The following is a 12,924-nucleotide window of genomic DNA, read 5'->3' as shown; positions in this document are numbered from 1 at the left end:
TCTAGTATTGTGTTGATTAGTAGTGGCAAAAGTGGGCATTCTTGTCTTATTGCTGACCTCAGAGGAAAACCTTTCAGTCTTTCACCATTGAGTATGGTATTAGCTGTGGGATTTTCATATATGCCCTTATTATGTTGAGATCATTTCCTTATGTTGAGGTCATTTCCTTCTAGTCCTACTTTGTCCAGAGCTTTTTCTTTATCGTGAAAGGGTTTTGAATTTTGTCAAAGGCTTTTTCTGTCCTATTTGTGAACATCATTTGGGTTTTCCCCCCTTCCTTTGGTTAATGTAGTGGATTATGCTGATTGTTTTTCATATATTGAACCATCTTTGCACTTCAGAAATAAATCCTACTTGGTCATAGTGTAAAATCCTATAATATGCTGTTGGATTCTGTTTACTAGTATTCTGCTGAAAATGTTTGCATTAATATTCAATATTGGTCTATGGTTTTCTTTTCTTGTGGTTTGTCTAGCCTTGTTATCAGAATAATGCTGGCCTCATAGAATTAATTTGAAAATGTTTCCTCTTTTTCCATTTTTTTGGAAGAGCTTGAGGAAGATTAGTGTTAATGCTTCTTTCAGTGTTTGGTAGAATCAACCAATAAAGCCATCTGGCCCTGAGTTTTTCTTTGTTAAAAGGTTTTTGGTTATTAATTCAATCTCTTTTTTAGTTAGGGTTCTGTTCAGATTTTCTACTTTTTCATGATTCGATCTTGGTAGGTTTTGTGCTTCAGGAATTTGCCCATTAGATACAAATTTTAAAGAGGTAATCAGTGGTATAATTGGTGAGAAATTTTGCTTTCACTCTTATCCATTCAGCTCCTCCCTTCTTCTACAGATAACCAAGTATATTCATTTGTTGGGTAGCTTTCCAGTGTTTTATATACTATTACTATAAACTGAAGATATACCCGTTTTCCCTCTTTCCCTCCCAAAAGTTTTTTTTTTGTTTTTGTTTTTGTTTGTTTGGGGTTTTTTTTGTTTTGTTTTTTACTTAAGAATGTATTATGATGTTCTCTCCATTGTGAGCTTCCACTGTGTGAATGAACCATACTTTATTGTTGAATGAAATGTCTCTGGATTTAGAATTTTTTTTAAAGATTTATTTATTTATTTGAGAGAGAGAGAGTGCACCAGGTTGTGGCGGGGGAGAGGGAGGAGGGGAGAGAGAATCTCAAACAGACTCCCCACTGATCAAGGAGCCTGATGCAGGGCTCAATTCTGAGACCCTGAGATCATGACCTGAGCTGAAACCAAGAGTGGATGCTTAACCAACTGAGCCACCCAGGCACCCCTGTATTTAGAATTTTTAAATGACAGAACTGCTGCCTCAGCATTTTAAAGATACTATACCATTGTTTACTGGCATGCGTTGTTGCTGATAAAAAATCAGGGATCCTGAGCCAGGTGCTTTGCATACATTGTTGTTTTCTTCAGTCATCATACAAACCCCATTTTATAAATAAGGGGACCAAGGTTTAGAAAGTCTGACAAGTTTGTTCACAGTCACACAGCCAGTAATCCTGATTGCTCATTACTTTTCAAGTAATCTCTTTTATTTCTGGTTGTTTTTCATTGTCTTTGACATTTTTCATTTTTCTCACAAATTGTTTAGGTGTGCATTTATTTTTATTTATCCTGATCAAGACTTTTGTGTACATTTTCTGAGAACTGAAAACTTGTGTCTTTCTTCAATTTTGGAAATTTCTGATCCATTATCTTTTTTTAAATTATCACTTTATCCCCATTTTCTCTCTTCTCAATTTCTACCTTTTGGAGTTCTTATTAAACAAAGCCTGATACATTGTAAAAATCCAAAAAACACCATTTATATTAGATTCCTGGTGAATGGAATAGCCTTTAGAATCATGCATCATGGCAGCCTGATTTTGTATCTGCTGATTTTCTCAATCTAGCTTTCATATTTCCTATCTGTTCCTTTGTATTTGCCATCTGCTCTCTGTGATATAATCTATGTAGTTTCCTCAGCTCTGTCTTCCAATTCACTAATTTTCTCAGCAGCTCTAATATCCTGTATATTCTTTATTTTATTGACTAAATTTTCTTTTGATTCTTTTGCAAATCTGTCTTTTCTTTTGCTGTACTGTCCTTTGCTTTCACTATGGATCTTATTTCTTCCTTCCTCCATTCTTAAAACTCTTTAGTTATTTGAAACATACTTATTTTTTTTGTCCCTTCTAGATTGTTTTACCAAGTTCAACACCTGAGGTGCTAATTCTTTTGTTTATGAAACCTGATGACTCTCTCTAATGGTATTTACTTACTCACATAGTTTATCATTTTTCCTCTTTTGATGTTGTGAGCTTATCTTCAGCAGAAGGCCCATGTCTGTTTTAGTTTCTGCTTCTAGGGCTTTCAGTGGTTCTATACCTGTTTTATGCTAATTACTTGGGTAGGCTTTTCATCCAACATAAGAGATATAAATTCAAATACCACACCTGTGTTTTCTTTTTATTTTTTTTAATTTTTTAAATTTTATTTTATTGTGTTATGTTAGTCACCATACATTACATCATTAGTTTTTCACACCTGTGTTTTCTATAGGCTGGGAGTGTTTATATCTCAAGTGCAACTCTTTTCTTCAGCTATGACCTTGGCACACGCCAGGCTTCCTTGATCTGTTTTTGTATTTTTATACAAATAATTGTATTTTCATACAATAGATAAACTCTTGAAAATTTTCATGAAAATCAGTCATCTTTTAAATGCTATGGTAGATGTTTTCAAAAAGTAAATAATCACCTTCTAAGTGATCCAACAAGTAGGGTGTTATTTTAAATTTAATTTGGTATTGCCCATTTACCTAAGAGGGAAAGTGAATGGCCTATCTTCCTGGACCCTCTGTACCCACACCACCCACCCTCAAACAGCAAGTTCAGCAAAAGTTTGAATGTTCCAGTGACTCTCACCTCTCATTAAAACTCACTGCAAGAAAAACAAGCTAAGGTTTTGGATTTGCAGATGAATTCAGAGGTAGCTTGGGAGTTTGAGATTTTCTAACTGTGGGTCCCCTAGGCCTTCTTTTTTGGTGGGATTGACAGCTTCTTGTGAAAAGCCAAGATGCCTCTGCTTGGGGTGTGGCTCCCAAATTTGCGTCTGTAAGTGGCATGACTCATTTGTTGGGCTCACTTAATATAAAGTGGTGGGAAGTTGTGGGAAGTGAGCTACTTACCAGGAGAAAAATATAGTACTTTGGGGGTTTCTAATGGCTTTCCTGAGACGAGGTGTCTGCTGAGCTGAACCGGCATTAGCACTTTGCATGGGTGGGTTCTGTGTCTGACAGAAGACCTGGAGCTGGTATCGTCTGGTGATTTCCACTAGGGAGGGGCTCACACTGACTGACCATGTGTGGGATCCTGAGCCAGATGCTTTGCATGCATTGTTATTTTTTTATGTTCATACAAACCCCATTTTGTAAATAAGGGGACAAAAGTTTAGAATATTTGACAGACTTATTCACACTCACAAAGACAGCAAGTAGGTAATGGAGCTGGGATTTTAAAATTCATTCTCCTTCTGCATCCACGGGGCCTGGAAGGATGTACAATAAACTCATGAATTCACTTCATTGCTGGGAAAGTATGTGAAGGGCTTAAATTAACAACTGTACTTCCTTAAGAAAAATTAAAGAGAAATTGTGTGCGGTGAAGGGAATTTTTTTTTTCTAGCAAACATTTTTTATCACTTTGTCTGTACTTCCTGTGTCTGATGCTCTGTCTTCCTGGTGAGACTGGGCCCAGCATGAATATTCTTGTGCTCCATAAATCTTACTTGTCTCCAAGAAATTCTCTCCATCCCTGTACCAGGCTGAATTCTGATGCCCAGGATGAGCCCAACAGACGTCAAACTAGTGTGTCATTTTATGAGTGAGAGCCTCTGAGCTAACTCCCATGAGCCATGACTCACTGGGCTTCTAATTATAACTTGTCCTGGCTCCTCAGATAATGGGTTTGTCTCAATGGTTTCCAGGGACAGATTAGATCAATCCTGTATTTTGTGAGTCTTGGGTATTCAGCCAACCCATGTTATTCTTTGTGTAAATGGAGGAGAGATTGACATGCAGTCCAGAGTTTGAGTGGGGCCTCTAAAGTTTTCACAGTAACTTGAGAATACCTCTTAGCAGGTGTGCCCAGGGTTCAGATGTCAGTGGTAGAGTTTGTTAGTTCTGCTTCAGGTCTAAACACTAGAGTGTACAAGTCCTAAAAGAGCTTTGGCACCACGAGGACATGAATACCCCATGGCCATGATGGTGGTGATAGGTAAACAGACTTTAAACCCCACAGAACCAGCAACTCAGGGAACACCATAGGCAACAGCAGTGGGGGAAAGAAAGGGCAGAGTACAGCAGGAGAGATAAGATGTCATCTGACCTGTGGAAACTGACAGAAGTCCCATCAGCATATGTGGAGCATCTTTGGGTGACCCTTGGGAGTAACTGGGGAGAACACAAGGGCCTCTGAAACCCAGGCTGCATTGACACCAAATGCTGAGACTGGAAGGGACCCGAGAGGCTGTCCAGTTAATTGGCCTGCTTTACAGACCAACCACAGCTCAGAGAGGCTCAACAGTTTTCCAACATTGCACAGCTAATTAGAACTCACTACTTTTCAGCCCCCCAATTAACACCTTCAATGTCCAATAAATATCCAAGTTTTTTCTCCAAAATTAAAAGATTTTCTTGTGTTTCCAATTCAGTTGACTAGAACTGAAGGAGTGTTTTGGGGCCATTTAAGAAGATATGGACAGGATAATCCAGTGGTATGTTTCCAACTGTAGCAGCTTCAGAACATGATGCCACGTCTAAAGCTCTGGATCTCTACCATTCATACAGAACTTTTTATAGCATGATCGAAGCTCAGGAGTCAGAGGATGATCCTGCTCTGAGCCCTTTCCCTTTCTGTCCTGCTGTTGCCACTACTTCACCTCCGCACCACAGATGCCTTATCAACACCTAACGAATCACTCCCTGGGATAGCTTGTGATGGGGTGATGGTGAGGAAGAACCCGAAGAAGGGCAGAGGGACCTGGGAACAAGTCTCAGCCTGAGTCAAACTTGAAAGAGACCAAGACCATGTGCTGAGTATAGAGGGTCAGAGTCAAAGTAGAACCTCGAGAGCAGGGCAGAGTTTAAGGGAGAATAGGAACGACCAAGGGAGGAGGGTCTAGGCCTGGAAGAGCAGAGAGTTATCTTTTCTTTCTGGTGTCAATACTCATCAGCTAATTAGAGCTTCCAGAGCAACAGATTAGGGACCAAGCTTGGTGGGATGGCTCTGTGACAGGCCAGTGGTGTCTGCTCTGGACAACAAAGGAAGAGTAAATGCTGTATATTTGCAGTATATGGTAGCATTGCCAAATGGTTAAGAGTACAAGCTCTGCAGACCTCATCGCTACCCCTCATGACTGGTGACCTTGGACAAGTCACTTACCTCTTCAATTTCTCATTTTCCTGATTTGTAAAATAGGACAAAAACCCATAAATATGTTGTGAACATCGAATGCAATAACAAAGAAACATGGTCTAGAACAATGCCTGAGACACAGTCAGCACTAAATAAATGTTAACTAATTGCAGTGCTATCCCTGCTCTTGGACTATTACCATGAATTGCTTTGGGGTATCTGCCATATGTAAGGATGAGGAGTGCATTTAAAAGGAAAAATAAAATAAGATGAAAACAGAGAGGGAGGCTCTTAACTATAAGAAACAAACTGAGGGTTGCTGGAGGGGAGGTGGGTGGGAGGATGGGGTTATTGGGTGATGGGCATTGAGGAGGGCACGTGACGTAACGAGCACTGGTGTTGTATGCAACTGATGAATCCCTGAATTCTACCTCTGAAACTAATGATACAGTGTATGTTAATTAATTTGAATTTAAATTTAAAAAATTAATAAAAAGTAAATAAATAAAAATAAATAAAAGGGTGTTAATTGGACATAGCAAACAGGGTGTTAATTGGACAACTTTTCTCTCTTTTTCTTTTTGACAATATCTCTGAGGCATTTTGAACCTAGAGTATTTAAAACAAAACTTAAAAGTATGTTTTGAACTGAATGCTGGGGGAGTTTTGGGGGGCATGCTCTCAAAACAATGTGAATTTCATAAAAACAGCCTCCACCTAATCCACATTGGTGCTAAGTATGGGCTTTTGTTTAAACCACTGGTGCTGCTTAATTAGCTTACTCTATGGTTATTTTTAATCTGCAAACTTTTGAAAATCTTCCCCCTGCCCTGGAAGTGGGAAATGGGGGGATCAGAGTGAAGAAGCTTTAACCAAGCAGGCTTGGACCTCAGATTGTGTAAGACTTTGCTGTGTACAAAGCAAATAGGGGATGAAGCTGGCTTGACCTCTTCTCTGAACTCCACTTGGTTGCCCTAAGACCTGGCAGCTCGCGGGTCCACCACTCACTTCAGGTCTGTCAACCAGAGGCTGTTTGTTGGCTCACACCCTGTGTACTTCAGTCCAGGTGGGGAGGAAGTGTCCTCTCATTCTCTCCTGCCCCTTTACGCTCTCTTGCTAACCAACCTCTCTCTCTCTCTCATCCTCTCTTATCTCAGCTTACATTCTGGGGTCCACCATTATAATCACTCCCTTGCAAATACCCCCAACTCCCCCGCCTCACCCTGTGCCCTATTCGTCTGGCAAAAGCCCAACTCATCAATGAATCCTACCTTCTACCTCCCACCTTCTCTATGCCTCTATCTGAACAACTAGACATCACAGGAGAAAATCAAGGAATGATGTTCGCTGGTGTCACTTAAAATTCATGATCAAAAGTCTCAAAACAATCCTCCCACTTTTCTCTAGAAGTCTAGGCTTTGTAGTTCCCAGGTGACTATTTTGTACTCTCTTCCTTTACTTTTTCTGGGGGTCCTGCCTGTCCCATACTTCACTAAGAAAATAAAAGTGACCAGACATGTCCTACTTTCATTCCCCTAACAAAAAAACTACAAACCTGTCTACATGGCATCCATCTCCTGCTAACCTCCTGTTTCAAAACACGAATTGTCTCCCATCTCACCAAAGACCACTCTCTCCTGCCTCCTCTCATCTCTCAAGGACTTTGGTGCTTTACCTACGGCCTTCCTTCCTGCATCCCCAATGTTTCCCCTTCTGCCATGTTATTCCCATCATTACATAAATATAATGTAATAGTATTTATCTTAAAAAAACAACTTAACAGTCCCCCATTAACCTAACAGCCCACCCACCAATTCTGCTCTTCTTAGCCAAAATTCCCCCAAATTCCCACATACTCTATTGCATATCTTCCCCTGCTTAAGCTTCAGTTCAGTCCAGACTGCTTTCCATTCCCACTTCTTAACCGAAGTCATTTTTGTGAAAGTCATTGTCAGTCTGTAAGCCTCCTGGGAGCTTCCCCAAGTGTAACCTGAAGCTGGCCTCCCTATGCAGAGGGCAGGAAGAGACCAAAGAAAGAGGCCACCACTCCAGGGTGGAAAGTGGCAGTTTTAATAAGCAAAGGGGACATACTTGGGCAGCAGCAAGATGAATGGATCCCTGCTGCTAAATCTTCTAAGTTTATAAAGGGGCCTTAGTTGGCTTCAGTCATGAATACTGCACACAGACACCATTGTCAACACCACTTCACCATCTTACGACCGTGTCCTTGGAGCAGCCTCAGGGAGAAGGAAAGGCAAGTGGCACTCACATCCCCCCAGTATCCTAACCCCCCCAGTATCCTAACCCATAGGGTATACAAGGTCAGCCCTGGACTTTTCCTATGGACATACTCATTTCAAGGCGTTAAAGGCTGTCTATGTTGGTGGAACCATCTCTGTGTTGATGGCTCCCAAATTCATATGTCCCACTTGGGTGGATAGTTCTCATGAGGTCTAGACTATGATAATATTAACAATAGTAGCAACAGCAAAAGTAACTAAAACCCAACTGTTGACCACATGCCAGGCCTGTTTGAAACACTTTACATGATGGAATCATTGATCTTCATCACATAGCTTTGGAGTAGGTACATTGTAATCCTCATTTTATCAAAAGGGGGACGGAGACAGAATGCTTGTGTGTTTTGCAGTCCACAATTGGTAAATAGTAGACCTGGAATTTTAAACTGTGCAATTGATTTTATCTACTAGACAGAAATTTTAATGCCTATCCATCCAACGTGTTTTCATGATATGTTGCTCAAGACAGAAATCTGAAAGCCATCTTTGGATCATTTCTTTCTCTCGAGCTCCACATTTAATCTCTTTGGAATTCTTTGCTATTTCAGCTTAAAAATACATCTTGAATCCAATGATTTCATTTCTCCAGCCATGACCTAGTCCAGGGTTTGTCTACGTTGGTACTTCTGACATTGGGCCTGGATAATTGTTTGGGGGGCTGTCATGTGCATTTTTAGGATGTTTAGCAGCATCCTTGGCCTCTACCCACTAGAGGCCAGTAGCACACTCTGCCCTCCCCCCTGCCCATCATGACCATCAAAAATGTCTCCAGACATGACTGCCAAGTGTCCCCTAGAGGACTGAATCGACTAACTGAGTTCAGGTCCTCACCCTTTCCTCACTGAACTATAATGATCTCCTACCTGGACTTCTTACTTCAAATTTTATTTGTATTATTATTTTGTTGTCCCCAAAACAAACAGAAAATGGAAATAAGATAATCATTATTCTTGTCTAAAATTCTTATTGCTTTCTTATTGAATTGGGAAAAAAAAGTTTGGAGGTTTATATTTATTTGTATGTTTTCAATCTCCCCTATAAGACTATAGGTCCCATAAAGGCACAGGCCATGTCAGTCTTGTTTACTGGGGTGTTCCTGATGTCCAGCACAAGACCTAGACACAGCCAGTCACTCAGAGAGGCTGATAAATGCACATCACTTAGAATGGTTGAATACGTTCAAAGATTTCCCCCAAAACCCCTGATGATGGAGCACCGTACCATCTTGGGAATACTGATGTGAGGGAGGGAGGGGCATTTAGCCACAACCAGGAGATTAATCAGAGCTGACATGGTTTGTCTTGGAAAAAAGGAAATCCTAGCTGGGCTACCACTGTGCATTCTCAAGCTGTGAGCTAGTCGGACTCAGGTCAGCCTTATTATTTCTGGCCCCAGTTATCCACTACTGGCTAAGTCCTTGGGTAGCATGGTTTTCCCCCTTTCAGTTTGTGGTTAGTAACTTGGGGGAAGTACCCCATTATCGGTTCTGCTGGGCCCCACGGCCAGGATGTTAGGAAACAGGAATTAAGTACAACTCCCTTGGAGCCATTTCAACAGCTGTGGTTTGTGAGGAAGTCCGCCTCTCCCAGAGCCAGCTTCAGGGTAGAGGAGATACACAGCAAGGATGGTGTTTGGAGACTTCCTTCTTGGAGCACACTTGAGCATGCCCTGGGACGCGTGTGCACGCATGTATGCATGTGTGTGCACTCAGGCACTTGAAAGTGCACTAGCCATATCTAAAGCTAGGAGACTCTTTAAGCAATATTTAGCCCCATCTTCTCATTTAATAGGAGGAAATTTAGGCCTTGAGAAATTTGACTTACCTAATATCACACAGCTAGTTAGTGAAAGCTGGATTCAAATTAAAGTCAGCTCTCCTTCTACCATATCCAACGGTCTGGAAGTTTCATTTCAAAATATAACATTTGTGTATGTGTGTGTGTGTTTTCTGATTAAAGAGTAATATGTAGATGAAGATTCAGAACTGCCATCCTGAATGCTCTGGGTTTGGTTAACCCTCGGAAGAACCACTTGCAGCTTCCCCTCCAAGGAGTAGCACTTGTCAGCACCCATTGCCAGAGGAAGCCTATCTCTGGGTGAAATCCCAGCCTTGTCCTCTGACCTCACCTTAACCCTTGCGTCCGTACCCTGTTGATTTCAGCCATGACTAATTAACCACCAGCAGGCCTGCTGGGGTTCCTCCTGCAGCCCATTATCCATGGTCCTGCTTTAGCCACCTGGTCGATCCCTGCCATGACTCTAGTTCCCTTCACTACCCTAGTTCTTGTTTGTTCTGAACACATATGAGTCAGGCTCCATACCTGTGGACCCAACCAACCCCTCAGCCCTTTTTATGAAACCTTGCTTATCAGCCCAGAGCGCCCCCCACTTGACCCGTCAAGAGAATGCAAGAGCCCAGACTGACCCCGTCTTCCTTGGTTAGCGTCCCCCTTCCCTGGAAATACTGAGAGGAGTGGCCACCACACAGGGTCCCAGCTGGTTTGTTTTTATTTTTCATTGTTCTGTTTTACAACATATTAAATTTTGTGAGCCACATCAAATTTTTGTTGGAAGTGTCCAAGGGAATATTAGATATGAGCACAAACAATGTATTTACTGTGCCAGAATTTGGCAGAAGAGACCAAATAATGTGAGATATGAACTACACTCTATAGCTCAAAGTGGGTCCTTTGAGATAAGGGTATTTCTTTCCTTTTTTTTTTAATTTAAATGCAATTGACCAACATTTTGTACATCTCCAGTTTTTGATGCAATGTTCAATGATTCATCAGCTGCGTACAACACCCAGTGCCCATCACATCACGTGCCCTCCTTCATGCCCATCACCTGGTTACCCCATCCCCCACCCACCTTCTTTTCTGCAGCCCTCAGTTTGTTTCCCGGAGTCAAGAGTCTCTCATGGTTTGTCTGCCTCTCTTATTTCTTCAAGATAAGGGTTTTTTCTTATGTGTAAATCAGACCCTTAAAAGATCTGATTGGAGAGAGAGCTATTCAAGAAGTGACTATAGATTTGTGTTTTTTTGGAGGAGATTGAAATATATGGTGGATGCTCACTATTTTCTTTCTTCCTTTTTTTTTTTTTTTGGCTCCCCATCTTCCTACTCCCCTTTTGGGGGGATTTCCCCACCCAGATGTGTTTTGTGTTGGTAGAATCCAGTGCCCTACCTCCGCCCGTAGAAGCTGCAAGAGGGAACTTCTGAGTTCTGGCAGCGTGAGCTCGTAACCTCCCCTTACCCAATCAGATGCTCCTCTGTGGGACATGGAGTCTCTTGATCATGGCGTAGGCTGCAGGGACTCACAGAAATATGTTCATCAGCAGAAATGACAGCGACAGCAGAAGGAGGTGATACCTACACCACCACTAGTATCCACAGCATGTCTTGAACGAGTTCTTCCTAAGACCTGGTCTTGATGGTGCTTAGTATTCCCTGTATCCCCAGAGCTGCTTCTAGTTTCTGCATTTCCCCAAGCCTCACTCTCTTGCCTCCCTGGTTTTTCTGTGAACGTCCCTAAACCCTTCCAACAAATGTCTTTTCTGCTTCAGTTCATCAAGAGTTGATTTCTGTGGCTTATGCTCAAGAATTCTGGATCATACAATACAGGGGAGGTGAATTAACCCTCAATTCTCAATGGCACAGTTAAGTCACTGGCTTTAGAAAAAAAAGAAATAGAAACAAGCAAAAAGCCAGAGAAGTGCCTATAAGATCTCTGCTCTCCAAGGGGATGAGAGGAGTTGTGGGCACCGGTGGCTGTTTTCCTCAGATCTGCATGACCACAAAGATAAAATTAATTGAATGAATGAATGCATGAATGAGTGAATCATTCTTCAGAACAATTTAACTCATCTTTGAGTTTCCTGCCCAGGTGGAGAACTGGAGTTGGAAATGACTGTACCTACTACTATGGATTTTATGATACCATTTACCTAGGGGTCTTCCTTGGCAGCACGAATACTCTATCTGATCACTGTCTTGAGATGCAGAAGAGAACCGGATTCTAGAAGTCCTGATTTCCTTCAGCTCTGCTTCTTCACATGTTCCGGAAGAATGGCATCAGAAAAGGGATCTGAGGCAGTAACAGACCCTGTTTGGGAGGCAGATGAAGGCAGAAGAGAGATCGATTTGCCTCTGGTTACTTGAATCACTATGACTGCCTAGCACTGGGCTTATGTCATGTTCACAGATCAACCCTGAAACAGGCTTCCGTACTGCTGGGAAGCTCCTGAGTTAGATGCTAATTCCCAAATATGGCTGAACATGTTGCAGAAGGAACATTAGATCATCTGCAGCACACCATCTGGAGGCCCTGTGGAAAGCAAATTCTTCTTTGAGACCTGGTGACCAGGTAAGCAGACTCCTTGCAGGAACCCTGTCCCAACGGCAGCCCCCTCTAGCATCATTTCAGGGGCAACACCCCATTTTATTCACAGGGGACATTTTACACACCTCCTTTTTGTATGTGTTGGTTTGGTTTGTTCTATTTCAGTGATCTTGTAATGAGCATGCATTTCTAATTGTTCTAGATCACACTTTCTCTAAAATCTCAGCCAAGATAAGCAGGACTTCCAGAGGACAAGAAGGCATTTCCTCTTCTGGAAAATGAAGGTGTGGTGGACTAAGGAATTTCTCCATAAATTCCTCCAGGAAGGCCTGAGCTGTTCATCAGCTTTGAGGAGTTTTAAAGGCACAGGTTGCTTGCTCCACATGCTGCCCCCTGCTTCCCAAATAAAAAGCTATGCACACCTTGGTACAGGGGAAACCTGAGGGCATGTGGGATCAGTGTTGGAAATCAGTAGGGAACAGGCTTGATCTTGACAGTAAGGGTGTGGGGGAGTATCCTTAACTAATTCTGAGTCACCAGGAGACCGATTTTCCAGCAGGAGGAGGATCGAAAGAGGTAGGAACACCCAGTTCAAGCTGCTTCAACTTGGAAATATTTAAGAGGGCAATCTGATAGATTTTGCTGCATAGCATCGTTCTCTTTGTGAACATGCACCCCTCAGATCAGTGTCTTCAAGGAGCTGCCTTGCATGGATCTGATCAAGGGATAAATACACTTGTATTTAACATAAAAATCTGAGAACTTTCATCTTCAACTACTCACATTTAAATCTCTTGCTATTCTCACTGGGGCTGGGAGAACAAGAGTCAAATTCACATAGTTACCCACTTCAGACAAAAT

At 41.9% G+C, this 12,924-nt stretch overlaps 1 long non-coding RNA gene across 1 annotated transcript; it reads left to right on the top strand.

Annotated features, from left to right (window-relative positions):
- Nucleotides 1–8,013: 8,013 nt before the first annotated feature.
- Nucleotides 8,014–12,489, top strand: LOC118544948 (uncharacterized). The gene is made up of 2 exons (XR_004921869.2): nt 8,014–12,087; nt 12,266–12,489. It is a non-coding gene; the product is annotated as an uncharacterized LOC118544948 (long non-coding RNA).
- Nucleotides 12,490–12,924: the final 435 nt, after the last annotated feature.

The sequence above is a fragment of the Halichoerus grypus genome, chromosome 11 (assembly GCF_964656455.1).
Source record: "Halichoerus grypus chromosome 11, mHalGry1.hap1.1, whole genome shotgun sequence".
Lineage (NCBI taxonomy): Eukaryota > Metazoa > Chordata > Mammalia > Carnivora > Phocidae > Halichoerus > Halichoerus grypus.
The sequence above is the reverse complement of the archived record's forward strand: the minus strand, read 5'-3'. Positions and strand labels throughout refer to the sequence as shown.